The 20,568-nt window shown below is 39.3% G+C and overlaps 1 long non-coding RNA gene across 1 annotated transcript in view; it reads left to right on the top strand.

Moving 5' to 3' along the window:
• Positions 1–20,568, top strand: part of LOC134745416 (uncharacterized) — a 217,525-nt gene that overhangs the window by 97,853 nt on the left and 99,104 nt on the right. The window lies entirely within an intron of this gene.

The following is a 20,568-nucleotide window of genomic DNA, read 5'->3' as shown; positions in this document are numbered from 1 at the left end:
ACCCGTATTAGTCAAGTATGGCGCTTCTATGGGACGGATGGATGCAAATAAATAATATTATATATGCAATTTTATATACATATATATATAATTAAAAACCTGCGACCCTACTAGCAATAAAGATTCGCGTATTACTAATCTTTATTTTAACTTTGTAACTAAATTAAATTTCTTTTCTCTGCACTAACCAAGACTACTCATTTCTCTCTTTTTAGGTAACTTACTTAGTCAAGATCCTAACGTCACGTCACGTGACATTTTAAGGGTGACTTACTCTACATCTCTACATAAACTGAACTGACACATGGGTACAAAATTCTTTTCCTTGTCTTATTTCTGACCACTTGTCACGTTACTCCCTCCTCCACGTATATTGGAGGAGTGAGTAACGGAGCTGGGAGTGAGGAGGTAGAAAGGAAAGGATAGATATAACAGGGGTAGGTTCTTTATTTATCGGCTATAGTCTAAATATGACACGCTAACAGATGGTTTAAATTACAAAAAGAATAAAAATACGTTTATAGTTGCGCTAGTAGCACGCGCAAGGCAGGAGCACGCACACGGATAGGCGCGCTGATAGCACGCGCAAGGTGAGGCGCGCTGGTAGCACGCGCACAGTAAGGCGCGCAGATAGCACGCGCAAAGGTAAGGCGCGCAGATAGCACGCGCAAAGGTAAGGCGCGCAGATAGCACGCGCAAGGTGAGGCGCGCTGGTAGCACGCACACAGTAAGGCGCGCAGATAGCACGCGCAAGGGTAAGGCACGCAGATAGCACGCGCAAAGGTAAGGCGCGCAGATAGCACGCGCAAAGGTAAGGCGCGCAGATAGCACGCGCAAAGGTGAGGCGTGCTGGCAGCACGCGCACAGTAAGGCGCGCTGGTAGCACGCGCACGGTAAGGCTCGCTGGGTAAGGCGCGCTGATAGCGCGCGCACGGTAAGGCGCGCTGGGTAAGGCGCGCTGATAAGCACGCTCTTCGAAGAGGCGAGGCGCGGTGACAACACGCGCCTGTTGAGGCGAGTCGCGCCGATAGCGGGCGAGGCGCGGTGACAGCACGCGCCTGTTGAGGCGAGGCGCGCCGATAGCGCGCGCCTAGGAGACGAGGCGCTCCGCTAGAGCAACCGCAAAGCACCACCGGACTTGGGCGCGTGCAGAGAGCGCCAGACTTCGCCAGGAACACAGGTAACTTTTTAAGGAGCGCGAGCGAGGGTTTCTTGATGGTGCGGGGCCTGGCTTGGCCCCGCACGGACCCTTACAACTGACGTTCCTTTATTGGGAACTAGAAGCAAACTGAATTCAGATGTCCGCTGGGCCGCTTATATAGCTAGCGATAACATTTTCTAGAATTATTGTTTACTTTGTTATTATTTTTGAAAATATTTGAAAATATTTGTTCACCAGTAACAATTTTTAGATAAAATTTAGAACAAACTACTTGAAAACTATACGACCTAAACTTCATGCTAAGGAATTTAGAGTAAATTAATAGTTTGACGGATTATGTCGAAACAAAGAAACAAATATGTCAAGGAAAATTTATAGTGAATTTTAGGTCGATTAGCTTTGAAATCATTATAAAAACATGAAATGATTAGAAAAACAGCAAGGTAAGTTTCAGGAATTATGAAACAGCAAGCGGGGCAGAGGTTTCAGACTTCGCACGCGACAGGAAAGTTCGCGAGAGCTTAAAGCATCTCCGTAACGTTATCCTGTGATTTTCAGGCGCAGATCAAGAAAATAGTAATTTAATTGGAGCCAGGGAATGCAATTTTAAAAGGTTCGATCAATTGGATTCTTACGCTAGAAACCAAAGAAGGGAGGAGTTACAGAGAAGTAATCCAAGCATGCAAGGTAAAACACTACATTACCCCAAAAACCACGGAAAAAAAAAAACTTTTACGTTAACTTCAACGGGAAAGTTTTTTTTTAAATTTTTATTATTATTGTCTAATATACGTAAAAGTAGTGCAAAGTGAGGTGAAGTGCTAAAGAAAACATAGAATTAATTATTAAAGAAGAATTAGTGCAGGGTATGAGATGAAGTGCTAGAATAAAGTTAAACAAAATGAAGTAGGGAATTTCCTGTCCGTTCATACCTCTCTTTCAAAAATCACGCGATTATCCATCTCTGACATGAGTAAGGGGTTGTGGTTCACGTTCGATGACTCACACTCCTAAGGAAAAACTCTCAATGACCTATGGCTTGTTTTTCGGGAGTAGTCGGCCGCTCCACTGGAAAAAATGATGAAAACTATATACAATCTAGTCGGTTTAGAGCCGACGAGAGTAAGAAAAATAGAGTTAGTATCTACTTAAGTTGTGGTAGGGGTAGACCTACCACGAGTATTGGGCATAAATAGAATGACCAAGTAGCTTAATATATATATATATATATATTTTTATATTTTAGATTGGAGAACCGCTCCGGAAGAAGATGCCATGCGAGACATTGAAGTCTAGTCGCAAGCTGAAGCATATTAGATGCCTGGAAATATAAGATAAAAAAATAAATAAACCTAAGATGAAGTGATGAATAATAATTTAATTAGGTATTAATAAAAATTAAGTTTTGAAGTCCTTAATGTGCCATTTATTTCTGGACCCATTAGGATCTTCAAGTATATAGACAAGAGGTGAGAGTTTTTGGATAACTCTGCATTTGATATATTTAGGGGCCAGTTTGGCACTAAAATAGTTGCCGGCATTGCTGAGGACGTAATTTTTCCTCCAAATTATATCGCCAACCTCAAATTCCTTAAAGGATTTTCTAAGGTCGTATCTAGTGCTGTTTTTAGAGTGTGCCTTAAATAGGGCGACTTGAACTTTATCGAAAATTGGGGATAAGAGCGCCAGGTTATTGGCATAAATATCTCTAGGAAGGAACACTATTTCGTCAAGATTTTGACAGTGTGAATAAATAGAACCACAAGGAATAGTTTCGCGTCCGAAAACCAAAAATGAAGGCGTGTAGCCAGTTACTAGGTTAGTCGAGTTATTCATAGCAGACTGAATCGTTGGGAGGTGAGTATCCCATGATCTATGATCATCACCAACCAAGGATGCTAGAGCAGTTATTATGGTTCTATTATATCTTTCTGTCGGGTTAACCTGTGGACAGTAAAGGGGATTAAAGTTAGCGAAGGGTATTTTATATTTATTAATTAAGTTGTGGAACTCACGTGAACGGAATTGAGGTCCGTTGTCCATGATTAGCGTTTGTGGGACTCCAAAAACTAGAAACACGAAATTCTCTAGGTAGTAGATTATGTCTGGAGCTCGGGCACGCTTTAAAGGAAAAATTATACTGTATTTAGTAAAATAACAGTTTATGACTAGTATGTATTGATTTCTTTTTCTAGTCATAGGTAAAGGGCCTAGAAGGTCAAGGGATATACATTGGAAGGGTCGTGAACAAATTTTTGGTTTGCCCATAGGACCATAGGGTGAATGATTGGAGTGTTTGTAGGATAGGCATGTTTCACATGTAGATATGAGTCTAGCCACATCTTTAAACATGCCTGTCCAGTAATAGTGTTGTGAAAGTTTCTTGTAAGTCTTGAAGGTTCCCAAGTGAGGTGCCGACGGAAGTCCATGAAATTTTTCAATCAGCGACTTTCTTTCTGCAGGAGGTGGAACTTCTTTCCAAATGAAATCATTCGATAAGGAGTCTTGATTGCACCTCTGACGGAATAACTTGTTGTCTTTGAAGTTGTAGTTTGGATAGCTGTCGGGATTGTTTTGACAATCTGTAACAAGTCTGTTATAAAGTTCTTCGTCGTTGTTTCTATGCTGATTTTCTTGGACTATAGGTGCTGTATGGTGAAAATCCGAGTCTTTGTTATTGAAGCGTGATAGTAAGTCTGGGACGAGATTATCCTTACCTCGTTTGTGCTTTAGAATGAAGTTGAAAGTTGAAAGTCTGAGAGTCCATCTGGCAAGTCTTCCTGAAGGATTAGATAAATTTGAGAACCATTTGAGGGCTGCATGATCGGTGTATACCGTGAACTGTCTGCCGTTGTCGACGTAGCATCTCCAGTGCTCCAATGCAGTAATTACAGCTAAAGTCTCGCGTTCAGTGGTTGAGTAGTTTTGCTCGTGCTTGTTCAGGGTCTTGCTCATATATGCGATGACAGCTTCTTTATCTTCATGTTTTTGAGTCAGAATCGCGCCGATTCCGTAATTTGAGGCATCACAATGGACGGCGAAGGGTTCTTCAAAGTTAGGGCAGGCAAGGACGGGAGTTGTAGCCAAGAGTTCTTTGAGTTTCAGGAAGGCTGTGTTAGCTTCAGAAGTCCAAAGGAATTTAGGAGCGTTCTTACCCGTAGCTGCTAGCTTGTTCAGTGGTGCTGCTATAGTGCTGAAGTTAGGTATGAACCTTCTAAACCAACTGCAGGTGCCGTGGAATCTTCTGATTTCTTTCTTCGTGGTTGGTGTAGGATAGTCTAATATAGCACGAACCTTATCAGGATCAGCCCTTAAGCCTTGTTCGTCGACGATGAATCCCAAGTATTTGAGTTCCTTTTTAAAGAATTGACTTTTTTCGAAGTTAATTGTTAGGCCAGCGTAAGTTAGTTTTTCGAGAACTTTTAGTAAAAGGGAGATATGTTCGTCAAAAGTTTTGGATACGATAACGATGTCGTCCAAATAGCAAAATACCTTATGTTCGAATTCTGGGGTAAAGAGTGTGTCCATAAGCCTTTGCTGCGTTGCAGGAGCGTTGGTGAGACCAAAAGGCATGACCACAAATCGGTACATTCCTCTGCCGGGAACGTAGAATGAAGTTTTGTCCTTGTCTGGAGGATGTAATGGAACTTCCCAGAATGCTTTAGCGATGTCGATGCTAGACAGGTATTTAGCTTCCCGCAGGTGATCCAAGATCTCGTTCATGAAAGGAAGGCTGTAGGCGTCACGACGAGTGATGGCGTTCAATTTCCTACTATCTACACAGAAACGCCACTCACCATTCTTTTTAGGGGTTATAATAACCGGTGATGACCAAGGGCTCTCGCAGGGTTCGATTACCTTCCAAGCGAGCATCTTGTCCACTTCGTTGATCAGCGCCTTTTGCTTCTCAGGAGAGAGTCGATAGCAGCGTTGTTTTATTGGAGGGGAATCACCGGTGTCAATCTTGTGGCAAACCAGGTGAGTTCTTCCAAGTTCGCCCTTTTCTTCAAAAGAAATCTGCCGAAAACGAGTAATTATATCTTTAGCGATGTTTTTCTGTTCAGACTTTAAGGCTTCGAAAGTAAAGATTTTTTCTTGTTCTAGTGTAATCGTGTTACACTTTAAGTCATCAAGAAAATTAGGTTTTAGTAAATCAGGAATCAAGTCAAAAGCTTTCCAGAAATCAACTCCAAGAATTATAGAAGGGTGTATTTCCGGGAATACGTGAGCTCTTATGGCGTGTGTTTTGTTGTTAAAAGTCATGAGCAAGTCTATATGGCCAATTGAATGTAGTTTATTCTTCTTTTTGGCTGTAGAAACTGTAGTTGGACACGACTTAGATAAAGGATAACCCATTTTCAAAAGGCCGAAATGGGAGTTATTGCCCAGAATGGTTAATGAACTGCCGCTATCTAGTAAGCCAGAGAAGGGAATGTTATCTATAGTGAATGTTAAGAATGGTCTGTCACTATCTTGTTCTTCCTCATAGAGAACTGAAGAAATTTTATAGACAGTGAAAAAGTTACGAAGATAAGACAGCCAATCTTTCCAATCATTTGCATTAAAGTAATGAGCTTTATCTAAGTCGCGCTGAGTTAGTTTTTTGGAGAAGAACTATTTGAAGGATTGCATTTAGGGCAATCAGGGGACTTGTGACCTTTTAGACCACATTTGAAGCAAATAGGATAGTGAGGTTGGTTACAGGTGCTAAGGGAATGTCCATTGCTACGGCATCGGACGCAGAAAAGGTTAGCAGTAAATTTATTATTAATGCTATTTACTTGCTTTGAGAAATTATATCTGCCAGGTCTAACCTCCGAATTGAATGCAGGTTTAGAATTATAATTAGAAGAGAATTTGGAAGTTGATGGAGTAGGCATATAGTTGAACTCCGAAGCCAGTTGGTCTACAGCTGGTTTGGGTTCTGTGAAGTTGCGGTCTCTGTCCAAAATATGTTCATAATTTTGGCATGCCGCTAGGAGTTCATCAATAGAATTTATTTTGTTGAGTGCAACAAAAACTGAGTAAGAAGGACGTATGTTTCTCAGGAGGATTGCCAGTTGTTCAGATTCCAGCAATTGCTTATTAAGGCGAGAGAACATGCCGTGCATAATGGAGACGTAGATAACGATCGCTTCAGTTTCACCTTGCGTTCTAGCGTGAATAGCAGTCAAAAGTTTGTGATCGTAGTCCGTATTTCCGAAATCTCTAACTAATAAGTTAGAAATATCGTCCCAGGAAAGATCTGGTTTACGGATTTTTTGAAAGCGTATCCAATGAAGGGCTTTATCAGTGAAGATTTCAAACACTAACTCAGCAAGACGTTCCTTTTTAAGGTTGCGAGAGGTGCTGAATTCTTGTACCTTTTGAAGAAAAGATTTTGGGCAAGAGTCACCATTATAAGCAAGTTTCCTCAGCTCAGAGATTACGTTCGAAGGAGAAACAATTTGGAAGGTCTGTTGGCCGAGAGGAGATTTTAGTTGTTGGGAGTTAGAAGTAGCTAATGATGTCTCAGAGGTCTCGGGCGCGGGAGCGTGTTGGGAAAACTGAGGGGTAGATTCCGCTGATTCAAATAGTAAGCCTTCATAACTGTTCTCCAAAACCTTGAATCTTTCAGAGAGAGTGTTAAGATTATCTGCAAAAGGAGAGTCATGATCTAGATCAATACGATTAAATCTATAATGTAAGTGATTGATAAATGATTCCAACCTTTTAGTTGCATATAGCGAAGGTTTCGCTTGAAGCTGCTCAATTTTTGCTTGTATGAAGGTAAGGCAAGTCTCAATCTGTAATAAATCTTCCTGTGGAGGAATAATGGAATTAAGTACCTCCGATGCGGGTTGCGATTGACCCAAAACCTCTGCTTGCTTTTTCAAGGCAACCAAGTTTTCCCTAGGTTCCTCTAACCTAATGCGAACCTCATATTCTAGCTCTGCTTTGTTTAGATTAGCGTATTTAATGGTGCGTGCCATATTTGACTAAAGAAATAAAAATAAAAAAAAAATTAAACAGAAAGAGGCCGAAAAGTTATTTAAGATTTAAAGACACGGATTCTGTCTATAATTTAGAATTTAGTGGGTTAAGAAAGCCGGTAAATTTAAAAGTTGGGCGCCAAAACTGTCACGTTACTCCCTCCTCCACGTATATTGGAGGAGTGAGTAACGGAGCTGGGAGTGAGGAGGTAGAAAGGAAAGGATAGATATAACAGGGGTAGGTTCTTTATTTATCGGCTATAGTCTAAATATGACACGCTAACAGATGGTTTAAATTACAAAAAGAATAAAAATACGTTTATAGTTGCGCTAGTAGCACGCGCAAGGCAGGAGCACGCACACGGATAGGCGCGCTGATAGCACGCGCAAGGTGAGGCGCGCTGGTAGCACGCGCACAGTAAGGCGCGCAGATAGCACGCGCAAAGGTAAGGCGCGCAGATAGCACGCGCAAAGGTAAGGCGCGCAGATAGCACGCGCAAGGTGAGGTGCGCTGGTAGCACGCACACAGTAAGGCGCGCAGATAGCACGCGCAAGGGTAAGGCACGCAGATAGCACGCGCAAAGGTAAGGCGCGCAGATAGCACGCGCAAAGGTAAGGCGCGCAGATAGCACGCGCAAAGGTGAGGCGTGCTGGCAGCACGCGCACAGTAAGGCGCGCTGGTAGCACGCGCACGGTAAGGCTCGCTGGGTAAGGCGCGCTGATAGCGCGCGCACGGTAAGGCGCGCTGGGTAAGGCGCGCTGATAAGCACGCTCTTCGAAGAGGCGAGGCGCGGTGACAACACGCGCCTGTTGAGGCGAGTCGCGCCGATAGCGGGCGAGGCGCGGTGACAGCACGCGCCTGTTGAGGCGAGGCGCGCCGATAGCGCGCGCCTAGGAGACGAGGCGCTCCGCTAGAGCAACCGCAAAGCACCACCGGACTTGGGCGCGTGCAGAGAGCGCCAGACTTCGCCAGGAACACAGGTAACTTTTTAAGGAGCGCGAGCGAGGGTTTCTTGATGGTGCGGGGCCTGGCTTGGCCCCGCACGGACCCTTACAACTGACGTTCCTTTATTGGGAACTAGAAGCAAACTGAATTCAGATGTCCGCTGGGCCGCTTATATAGCTAGCGATAACATTTTCTAGAATTATTGTTTACTTTGTTATTATTTTTGAAAATATTTGAAAATATTTGTTCACCAGTAACAATTTTTAGATAAAATTTAGAACAAACTACTTGAAAACTATACGACCTAAACTTCATGCTAAGGAATTTAGAGTAAATTAATAGTTTGACGGATTATGTCGAAACAAAGAAACAAATATGTCAAGGAAAATTTATAGTGAATTTTAGGTCGATTAGCTTTGAAATCATTATAAAAACATGAAATGATTAGAAAAACAGCAAGGTAAGTTTCAGGAATTATGAAACAGCAAGCGGGGCAGAGGTTTCAGACTTCGCACGCGACAGGAAAGTTCGCGAGAGCTTAAAGCATCTCCGTAACGTTATCCTGTGATTTTCAGGCGCAGATCAAGAAAATAGTAATTTAATTGGAGCCAGGGAATGCAATTTTAAAAGGTTCGATCAATTGGATTCTTACGCTAGAAACCAAAGAAGGGAGGAGTTACAGAGAAGTAATCCAAGCATGCAAGGTAAAACACTACACACTCTGTCACGCTTCTATTTTTGTCTTTTATCAAATAAATAAAAAAAGTTGAGTGATATTGCATGCCATCCTAGCTGTAGACTATAATTCTCTTGAGACAAATAAAAACGAAATTTCACCCCATACAAAAAACTCCACTCCGTCACAGTTTTTGGGGACAAAAAACAAGACAACGAAAATAATTATGACCCAGATATGTAGCTAAACTGTGGAATGAACTGAGGCCTGCGGTATTTCCGGCGCTCTCCCACCTTAAAGTCGGCAACGCACTTGCAACTCCTCTGGTGTTGCAGTGGGCGATTCATATGCTCATTTGCCTACTGCGTCATAAAAAAAACTAGTTTCCGCCTTGCTAATTAACTCACGCTGTCTATATTTTCTGAATTATAAGGGTGGGCAATAAATAATCCAAACACTTCCACAGTCAAGACAAATGACGTGTATTTTTAGTAAGACAGACAAGACGTAGGCGGCCGGTGTTACTTTTTGAATTTTACATGTCACATCAAAACTCGTGTGAACTTATCTTGTTGGCTTATTCAGATATGTAAAACATGATAGCAATATGATATCATTGCGTCGTATTTTCTCATTTATTTTTACAAAGGCAAATAAGGGCACACACATGCATGGTCAAATTCGAGTAATCCTAAGCCCAGCCCGGGTCCCGGTGGGTCATGTCCCTCATGTTTTTTTTGTGGAAAGTATTTATTAAGCTGTAAAGTACCTAATTTCATAGACTATTTAACTTTTATAATATCGGCTTACAAAATACACCAAAAATAAATTAGTATAAGCATCTTATAGTTTCGGAAAAATCGACTGTGACATACTGTAGATGACAAAACTCCGGGTTCCGTTTTAACCATTTTAGCTACAGAATTCTAAAACGCACCAGTTTTGTTAAAGTTTCTGCACTTTACCTCGTTAATCGAGTATACGAGTCCCTCGGTGATTCTATAAGTTCCACGAATGCCTGCAACTCGCGAGAGAAAGACTCGAGATAGTTAATTTATTCATTAAATTGTAAAATGTTAACTGGAACTTCATGTTCTGTTAATTAAGCTCCGAGCCCGTTGCTGCATTAAATTCTTGCACGGCGAAGTGCACAATAATACTCGTATACGACTTAATTTTATGGTAAAATAACTTTAACATTTACGTCAGCTAAAAAAAAGACCGATGATGGCGATGATACAGTGACAGTATAGTATTATTCACGTCTCATGTTCGTAAAGTTCCACTTTAAGTCGTGCGTAGACGACTTAAATTTGGTTATTATGTTCTAGAGCATAAAATAAAATCATCTATTACGACCTTTATTGACTTAGGAATTAAGTCCAAAATCTGCCATATAAACTGCCAGCCCTGCCGGCGCGCCCCCGACACTACCGAGTACAATTTTCTTTAGTCTTCTGGATATTTTTGTATATTTTACTCACAATCGAAGTGAAAAGTAGTGTATAACTCAGGCATAAATGTCCATTTTTATTCTCGATTATATAGGTCCTCGCTGCGCTCGCACCAATAAATTGCCTCGGGTACATATAGATCCCTTTATGCCCTTGTTTTACAATCTACTACATTAAATGTAGCGGATCCCACTACGCGTCCAAATTTTCTGCCTTTTTATTAGCTTAAAAAATCGGCCAAGAGCATGTTGGGCCATGCTCAGCAATAATATGTTACACAACGAAGGCCGCAAAATATCTGACACGATCTTATATGTAGAGCCATAAAGAGCGTATCACATATCTTTGCGGCTCTTATTGCAGGCATATATTATTATTTAAGTACACAACTTGGGCCGAGCAAAAGCATACATATAGAGCAAACAAATTAGCGGACTTCGCCATCAAACTTGCATAATTTTATTCTATTTATTTGAGAATCTCTAAACCGTGTTTGTGTAAGTAAACAAATATAAGTATGTATTACCTATTGTACGATTCGTGGGTTCGTTTTCACGATGAAAAAATAGCCAAAACCATAGAGTAACTTATACTAGAGCGGTACTGTCATAGTAAATTTTGTAACCCCAGTAAATTCACTGCCATCTGTCGACACACTTTAAAACTAAAAATAAATATTTATAAAAATACGATAAAATGTATTTAAATATGGATAAATGATTTTTTATTTTCATTAATTATTTTTATTTGATTTTGACCCAGGTCCTTTACTGGTATGCGTTAAAATTATAAATAACAAACGAAACAGTCAACGCCCTCTATACGAGAGTAGGCCAAAACTAGTGGCGCCATCTGATCGAGAATCAAATTTTCGTGATTTTCGAGGCACGTTTTTTCCTTAGACTGTATCCATCTATTACGCAGTTATATCTATCTTTGCCAAAACTAAAGAAACTACTTATATTTTTAAAGAGAGCGGTACATCCACAAAATACTAGCATAAAGGGACGTGCGGAGAGTGCAACAGCTTGTATCGACTGCTTTAAAATTGCTCTAGTGCGGTAAACTATCGGGGCCGCTCCCGCGCACCCCCGCCTTCCCCGTGCATCCCCTAGCTTTAACAAACGTAAAACCGGTATTTAAAAACTTATATCTAATTGCGTCGCTCACACCTATTTTAAAAGGTTTTCGCAAAGCAGATCAAAAACGTTATTTTTGCTTTAATTCACCATGTTTACATTGTTTTAATGTACGTCAAAGGAATTAATTGGCTCACATGCTATTGAGCGTGTGCACATGAAATTGCTGCGTGATCGTATAAAAATAAAAAAACCTAAACTTTATATAAATCAAAGTTACTTGTAGGTACTTACCTACTTAGTCTAAAGCGAGGTTTAGACTAGCAAGAACTTGCATGCAAATTTCATTACATTGCGGTATCTGATAAACATTTTGAATGCAGTTTACCTTAGTAGTCAGCAATGTAACGTAAATTGCATGCATATTCTTGCTAGTCTAAACCTCGCTTTACTCTGCATGACATTTGCATTTACAAAGTGTGGCGATGAAATTATTTTATGAAACTATGACATTTATAATGCCACTGCCACACTTATGTTCAAGTCAGTAAAAAGTTTTTATATAAATAGGTAGTACCAAAGTACCTACCTATATCATGAATGATCGTTATGGTCAAATAACGATTAGTAGCAAGAAAGAGTTTAAAAGAATTTTCTTTTTCTCTAAGGGCTATTTGCACCCTTCACTTACCCGGGGTTAACCGGTTAAACCTGGAGTTACCATGGTTACCAGTACAATTTGACACTGGGTTAACGGTTTAACCCGGCACCATGGGACCATTCCACTAACCCAGTTAACCCCGAGTTAGTGGGATGGTGCCAGTGGCGCTAAGTCTCTAGAACTTAAAACGGGACCCTATTACTAAGACTCCACTGTCCGTCTGTCTATCACCAGGCTGTATCTAATGAACCGTGATAGCTAGACAGTTTAAATTTTCACAGATGATGTATTTCTGTTGCCGCCATAACAAAAGAAAAACTAAAAAGCACGGAACCCGCCGAGTCCGTCTCGCACGTCCGGTTTTTATTGTAAAAGAGCTCGTTATTTTAAATATAAAAAAATCTTTCATCCATCACAAAACCAAGTGCTCACTTCTCAAGGCTTAAGTATCACGGCTTAAGGCTTAAGTCGTCAGCGAGCAAAGGGCAAGTTAATCTGACGCGGGCAAAGTCACGGGCAGGGCAGATAAAGATCGCGGTTTGGATGCCTCGTTAAACCTAATAGTGATGGGGTGTTACTGGGAATATCCTGCCGAGGTTTTCTCGAGAAGCTACAGTATTAGGTTCTTCAAAAAAGGAGTTAGATAGATAGATATAATACTGTTTATTGGCACACCTCAGTAAAAGATCAATTGATGATCAATTGAATGATCAATCAAAAACAATTGCTTAAATACGGAGGCAGACAACAGGCGGTCTTACAGGTTTTTAACCTTTTCGACGCCGTGTCAAACACATGAGCTGTCACTCGGACGCCACGTCACCGAAGTGTCAAAACTGAAATAGAACTTTATGCACATGCACGTAGGTCTATGTTGCTCTGTGGTTTTTGGCGTTGGACCTGCGGTGCCGATATATCCGCCATTGGCGTCCAAAAGGTTAAAAGGGTCGGCAACGCGCATGTAACATCACCGGAGTTGCAGGCGTCTATGGCTACGGTGACTACGACTAGGCGGGTCGTATGCTTGTTTGCCACCGACGTGGTATTACAAAAAGCCCCGAGGCCCGATTCGGTTTTAACGGTTTGGTATGGTTTTGATACGACCTTGACAATCGTGTTGGTGATTGGCGCATTTCTTACGCACTCATTTCGCATCCACCAATAAGCGAGAGCGCATCTTCAAGGGTTGGTTCAAAATAAGATCTAAACAGTAACAAAACACTGATTTAAACTTTCACGATTTTTACTCATTATTAATCACAACGACGGGACTTAAACGCGTAAAATAAGTGAAATTGCATTCCCTTGGTACATCCCTAGTTAAACCCTTAAACGGAAGTTAATGGTCTGTAGGCCGTCTTGTATGCATACCACGGACGTTATGAGCCGCGAATATATTATAATTTATAATATTCATATTACATGAGATTACTTTACTTTACGTGGGACCTTGTTTATGATAGAAAAGTTAAAAGAAATTTGAGCGACATTTAACAATGTCGTTTGTTACGTGTGGCATTTAACTATGTCGTTTGTTACGTGTGGCATTTAACTATGTCGTTTGTTACGTGTGGCATTTAACAATGTCGTTTGTTACGTGTGGCATTTAACTATGTCGTTTGTTACGTGTGGCATTTAACCTTATACACGTACTCATTTATTTGTAATTTTATTACATATTACACGTCACAATTGAAATAACATAAGGCTAATTATTATATTATTACAGTTCCAGGTAGTATAATTTTGATATTGTTATGATACAATCTTGACATGTTTTGCAGTAGGTACATCCCATGCGCACCAACCGGCACGATTAATTCTATCATATCAATATCAAAACCTGCACAGATTTAGAAGTCATAAACTTCATTTTTTCTAAAATTTTCAAAGACAAAGGAACATGTAAACGCAATTAGTGGCGCGTTTTTTCAGCCATAATTTTAGTATGATTGATGGCGCTGTAACGTCGACACCATACTCAAGTTTCGTGATTCCCGCTTGGCATAATATTTTTGTGCGTTGATAATAGGTAACTTCTTTTCTTGAGGCTTAGCACAGGACCGCCGTGACAGTAGGTACCGCGAGAGGTAATCCGTCTTTTTCTAAACAGCTTACTGTTTAGAACCTGATCCCTGCTTCCTGTTTAGTTACTTATAAACTAGGTAAGTTACCAAATGTTAGCGTTAACCACGGTGTAGAGTAGATGTACCTACTTGTACTATTAATTTGTAAATTTGAGAGGGATGAGATATTTTCGCGGCGCTCCTGTGCTACGCCGGCTGACCTTTTCCACGTACGCGTGTTACTTTTATTCAAGGATGGTCAAATAGCACCCGCTCAATAATTTATGCATAGCCCGAAATCCCCTATTTTTTCCTCGCTAGGGTTCGCCCACGCGATCGACATGTAATTTTTTGTAATTTGCAGAGAATTAAAGATTCTGAACCAATTTCTTAAATCCTAACGAAATTCCTAATTTTCAAACAATTTCTAATACTCGTCGAGTTTCATTTTATTATTATGATAAAAAAACAGTGTCAAATTAATACATAAAATTACAATCACCGCAAGATAATCGTCAGTTCGTTTTAGTTAGTTATATATAAAGCATCAAATTTGCACCCTTTTACCAGTTTTACACACTTACATGTTTATGATTTCTCCTGTACCTTTTTATACATATATGCATAGAGTAACTTATACTAGAGCGGTACTGACATAGTAAATTTTGTAACCCCAGTAAATTCACTGCCATCTGTCGACACACTTTAAAACTAAAAATAAATATTTATAAAAATACGATAAAATGTATTTAAATATGGATAAATGATTTTTTTATTTGCATTAATTATTTTTATTTGATTTTGAGCCATGTTCTTTCACTGGTATGCGTTAAAATTATAATTACAAACGAAACAGTCAACGCCCTCTATACGAGAGTAGGCCAAAACTAGTGGCGCCATCTGATCGAGAATCAAATTTTCGTGATTTTCGAGGCACGTTTTTTCCTTAAACTGTATCCATCTATTACGGAGTTATATCTATCTTTGATATATGTAGGTAATAGGCCCTGGTCAGGTCTATAATACTAATTGTACATATTTAATTCTATAAGAACATCTGTAACACCATGGTTGCAAAGAATAAATTTATGATTTACATAATGTACCTAGATAAAGTGACTAACCAGTCTACGGTTAAGTGTGCACACTTGCCTATCCTTGTTATCTGAAAACACCTGTGGGCTAATGCTAGTCGCGTTTTGATTGTCTGTTACCGTGCCCGTAACGTTCTAACAGCTACCTATAGAGTCTGAGGGCCTACCGCGAACCACGTTCAACATGTTGCCTCTCTGTCGCACTTGTAAATTCGTACGTAAGTGTGACAAGGAGGCAACACGTCGAACGTGGTTCGCGGTAGGCCCTCTTTTCGGAAAGAGAAGAGGCGTGGAATGTATTGGGCTCCATCATAGACATAGTATATACAAGTAGTTATAAACGCGCCACGGAGCGACCGGGGGTAAGAGAAAGAATATTCATATAAAATTTGGGCAGCATAGAATTTTTTCTCTTTCACTCTTATAAATTTCGGTATTTCGCCATCGCCTCCTACCTATGATGCCACCCGGTCGGTGATAAGGACAAAGCATGGCACTATTTTCTCTTTCCTCTTATAGGAATCGCAATAAGACTATCTTTCTCTATCAAAGAGTGTCAGGCCCTTGGGCTCCATAGATTCCTCGACTCTTCACTTTCACAGACTATGTAAATGCAATGAGCGACGCATGACATACCCCTAGAATGCACAAACTTTTTATCCGAAGAAAGTGTTAACATTTTCGAAGATAACAGTGAAATACTTAATATAAAAGTGAAACATTCTGGTGGTAATCTTGAAATTCCCGCAAAATATTTCGACACCTGTTACGAGTAGCCTTATATGTAAATAACCTTGAATTGCGAAGCCCCGGGGGGCTCCAAATCTGTCCCGAGTAGGTAATTTCGTTTTACGACGCACTACGAGAGGCTGAGATATGGCAGGAGACGGGGTTATTGCTGGAAATTTAGCCTGGGGGCCTAGCCATGATGACAATCGTTAATTGGAAAAATATGAACCAATATAAATTCAAGGGGGTTTTCAGAAAAAAGTGTCTTAAGATATTACTTAGCCATCCAATGGATATCTAATGGATATTCCAAAACGTCACAATAATTGTAGCGTGAAATGACAATTGGTTTCTCGAATCGAACTGCAAAAGATAACTAGTTGAGAACTAAACTATAACGTTAGTACGTCTCACAACAGTTTAAATTCGATTTGATTTAAAATTATGTAACGGATCTATAATAATACCGGATCTCAAACGCCAACCAGCTATTTAAATAAACTAGGTCATTTTACTTGAAAAACAATAAACTACCGCTGTCGTTCGCAGTTCGCACACACTTACAACTCTCGATGGAGAAAAGGCTCTTGATACAGTGCAACAGATGCCACCACAATGATACCCCAGCAGACATAACAGCCGTAACAGCCATAGAAAACACATTCAATTATCTACCGTATTCTAAAGCAAACAAAGTTCAATTTTGAACTGGTTGTCTGCTGTTACGCGTGTTGAGGCAGAATGAGCCGGCCGCTATGTTTCGACGTAAACTAGAACAGCTAGTGCACTTATAAAAGCCCAGAGGACCTTCCGCGAAAATCGAAATTTCGTTATCTGTTTCTCTATCACTTGCATATTCCAGCAATATATTAGAGGCAGATAATGAAATTTCGATTTTTGCCGTCGACCCTCATGAGCCCTATTCTGATTTTAATTTCTTGATCTGAAATTGTTATAGGTATTTTTGGACCAGAAATCTCATTATTGACAGCTGACAGATCATATCCATAACAGTTTAAGAACTACATTTAAATCAGGATCGGCCTCTATATACATAATACATATGTATATTTATAGCTAAACGGAGAAAAGAGTCATCATGGATAAATAAGGAAGGTAGAAAGTTTACTTACGTATCATACACTTATCGTATTACGTACACTAATCACTTCGATTTGCATTATTCAATTTAGGCACATCTGCAATAACACAATGCGCTAATGAATGCCAAAACACTACCACCGATTCTCATATTTGTAGCGTACACCTCTGACCCGAAAATAGACTGGCGTATGACTTATTCATTGTATAAAATTTCACACTGCAGTTAAACACGTATGCAGATATACCCCGCCAAGTTCTCCACAGTGACCGGTCGTGCGCTGCTCTTATCCAACGGTTCCCGTAATCTTGACTAGATTTGCGATTGAACTGGCTGGCGTTAACTAAGCTGTGGCGAACGTTACATAATCGGCTTATATAGTAGAATGTAACAGAAATGGGAATTCTCTAGCTATCCCTATTCGTAATAGTTTCGACTGGTAAGAGCTGTAAGATTCAAAGATAAGGTAGGTAATTTTTCATTTATTATGTTTTGAAAATGGGTCATTATTTAGAGTTGGACCAAGATAAGTTTGCAACGATTTTGATAGCACAGACTGTGCAAGTGTTATTTTAAACGTCAAACTTGTATGGAATTATGACGTATATATAATACTTGCACAGTCTGTGCTGTCAAAATCGTTGCAGAGTTATCTTGGTCTAACTATATCTACAAAGCTTGTGATACGTTTCGCCACCAGAGTAAAAAATGGAAATACACTTTGGAAAAATATTGTCAGATTCCCGCCTATAGCTGCCGCTATAATTGGAATTTGTTCTAATTTTAAACAATCCCATTTATAAATTATGTTATGAAATAAAATATACCTTTAAGTAGATAGTTTTTTTGAACTTTAATATTTATTATTAAAATTAAAATACAATTTAAAATAAAATAAATAACTACCTAAATATAGAGTATAAAAATTAAACTAACCTATAAATATCACCAATCATAAAAAAATGCCTCGTAGATAGTTGAAATATAATATTTTTGTTTTCTTTTGCTAAATTGTAGTCAACTGCACCTCTTATATATTGGTGCGATTTATATTCAAGTTTTTAACATCTTCTTCGAGGACGAAATGCAAATTCGAGTTTTAGTGATTCGATCTGTTTCCGATACTGTCTGTGTGTTTCTGACTGATCTGTCAGTGTCAAAAGTGAAATTTCTTCAACCAAAAACATCACTAGTACAACATGTTTGTCTACTCGTAATTTTATCAATAACACTTATCACGGAGCCGACAGACAGTCAACATAATGTTTTATTCTATACTTCATATTTATTTTATATATCGTTTTCTTCTCTTCCACTTCCTTCATGTTGGCACTATTAACGTTCTGTCACCCACTTCCCGCTTTTTTTCTACTAATTTTTGTATTCGTCATGTGTTTGTCTGTGATGTTCATAACAATTATTCGTTTTTAGGTCTTCCCAACCACAACCTCCCAGACTACCGAACATTCTCCTCACGTGTGAAAGTCAAAAACCGACATTGGCAAATTCACCCCGTGCAAAATTGCGGGGAGTAAAAGCCAGATAGGATAAAAAAAAAAAAAAAAAAAAAAACATCACTAGTACAACATGTTTGTCTACTCGTAATTTTATCAATAACACTTATCACGGAGCCGACAGACAGTCAACATAATGTAATGCCTGGGTCACACTTACGGGAAACGCCGTCGATTATCGCGATAATCCCAGTGTAGGCGTATGAAAAACGTCCAATTAACGCGATAATCAACAGCGTTTCCCGTTCGCATAATAGCTTAACAAAAATATTTAATATACCTAAGTATGTAGAACATTTACAGCGGGAACAATTAAATACCTCTATTTGGTATATAATTTCAGGATGGCAGATAACATTTTACTGTACCAATTTATCCGCAATGTCACCAAATTAGTCCGCAACGTCACCAAGGTGGCAAGTTACACGCGATAATTAAGTATCATCCACGCCACGAACCCACCGCGGTTTACACCATAACTCATTCTGATTTATCACGAGTGAGAGAAGATAGATGGATTAATGAAATTAGTAGATGCGGGTCGACTGTCACACTGGTATTATTAAAAATAGGTAAACTGTTAACAATTTTCATGATATTGCAAATTTTTGCCAGACTTCCAAAAACGGGAAAGTTGTGTATGAAAAAAATCCATTCATTCAAATGCTAACTCTAAACGTTCACAGTAATTACACATACATGGAAAAATCATCAAATCCAAGACATGAAAAACCTAATACTACCTAGTATTTTATACTTACGGAAATGAAATGAAATGCGTTTATTTGCTTAACATTATGTACAGATAAGATGGTAGAGTCAAAAGTATTATGTCCAGATAATGTCAATACCTTATAATAGTAGGCATGCAAAATAATTTAAAACTTAAAACCTATTAACATTATATTACATTATATTACATACTTACACAATCAATTACAATAATTTATTAAACATTTACATTTACAAATTGAAATTAGAGCCAAGAATAGGCGAATTAATAAATAATAAAATGTCACAAGATTAATAAAAATCTACATTTAAATATTCCTTAACGCTATGAAAATTGTGTTCGCTTAAAAATATTATAATTGCACGTCTAAATTTAATAAGTGGCATGTCTCTTAACGATTGTGGCAGTTTATTATATATTGTGTATGTCATCCCATCTACGGGCCAATGCGTATGTGTTTTCTAACTTTGTTGTAAGTATTTACGACGTATGTCTGACCCTTATCTATAAATTTGCTCATCATTTCACGGTGTATGCCTTTGGGCATATATTTACCACCGAGAAGTATTAAATGAGGAATGTAATTAAACACCAAACAGCCTAATGGCTGACAGGTTATTGCGAATTAATCATCAAAACAAATCTATTGCGCGGAATTTATCTGTACACCTCTAGTTTGTTGGGTTTGAGGTTTGTCTAGCGCAGTCGCTACAAAGGCAAATATCCCTAAAAGGAATTTCTTCCAGTAAAATGAGAAAATGACAATTGATAAATAACAGTAGAGTCCACACTTTTTTAGTGTTGCAAGTATCAGTTTATTCGTAGTTACATTTTGGTATTGGCAGGCTTTAGTGGCTTTACACGCGACCTGTCTCCAACTGACAGCGGAGCTCGAGGCACGTGTCTTATTAAAAAACTTCGGCGCGTCAACTCAACTTCTGTCAACTTTCTTACGGGGCTTGGATTGTGCCGGGCGCTCGGCATTCCATCTGAAGGCCTACCGCGAACATCGAAGTTCGCAAATTGCGGGCATCTCTCTCTTTTACTCCAATTAAGGCGTAATTAGAGTGAATACATGATTCAAGCCTCATCGCTTCTTTAAAGTTCTAAAAATTATAAATAAGAAAAAAATATAAAAAGATGATGGGGTGGTATTTTTTGTCTTATAATGCTTGCCCTATAAAAAGGTTAAGAAAAGAGCGTGGGTGAACTTTTATGCACATTTGCATGCGAAAGTTGTGCGTGAGATGCGCGCCAATCACCAAGACGATCTAATCGTCAAACTCACATCAAAATCAGTTGAAAACTATAGGTAATTTTTTTTAAATCTGTATTATTATTGTGATCTGAACTCATTTAGGTAGAGTCTGTGCGGAAAGA

The sequence above is a fragment of the Cydia strobilella genome, chromosome 11, assembly GCF_947568885.1.
Source record: "Cydia strobilella chromosome 11, ilCydStro3.1, whole genome shotgun sequence".
Lineage (NCBI taxonomy): Eukaryota > Metazoa > Arthropoda > Insecta > Lepidoptera > Tortricidae > Cydia > Cydia strobilella.
This window is presented reverse-complemented; position numbering and strand designations above follow the sequence as displayed.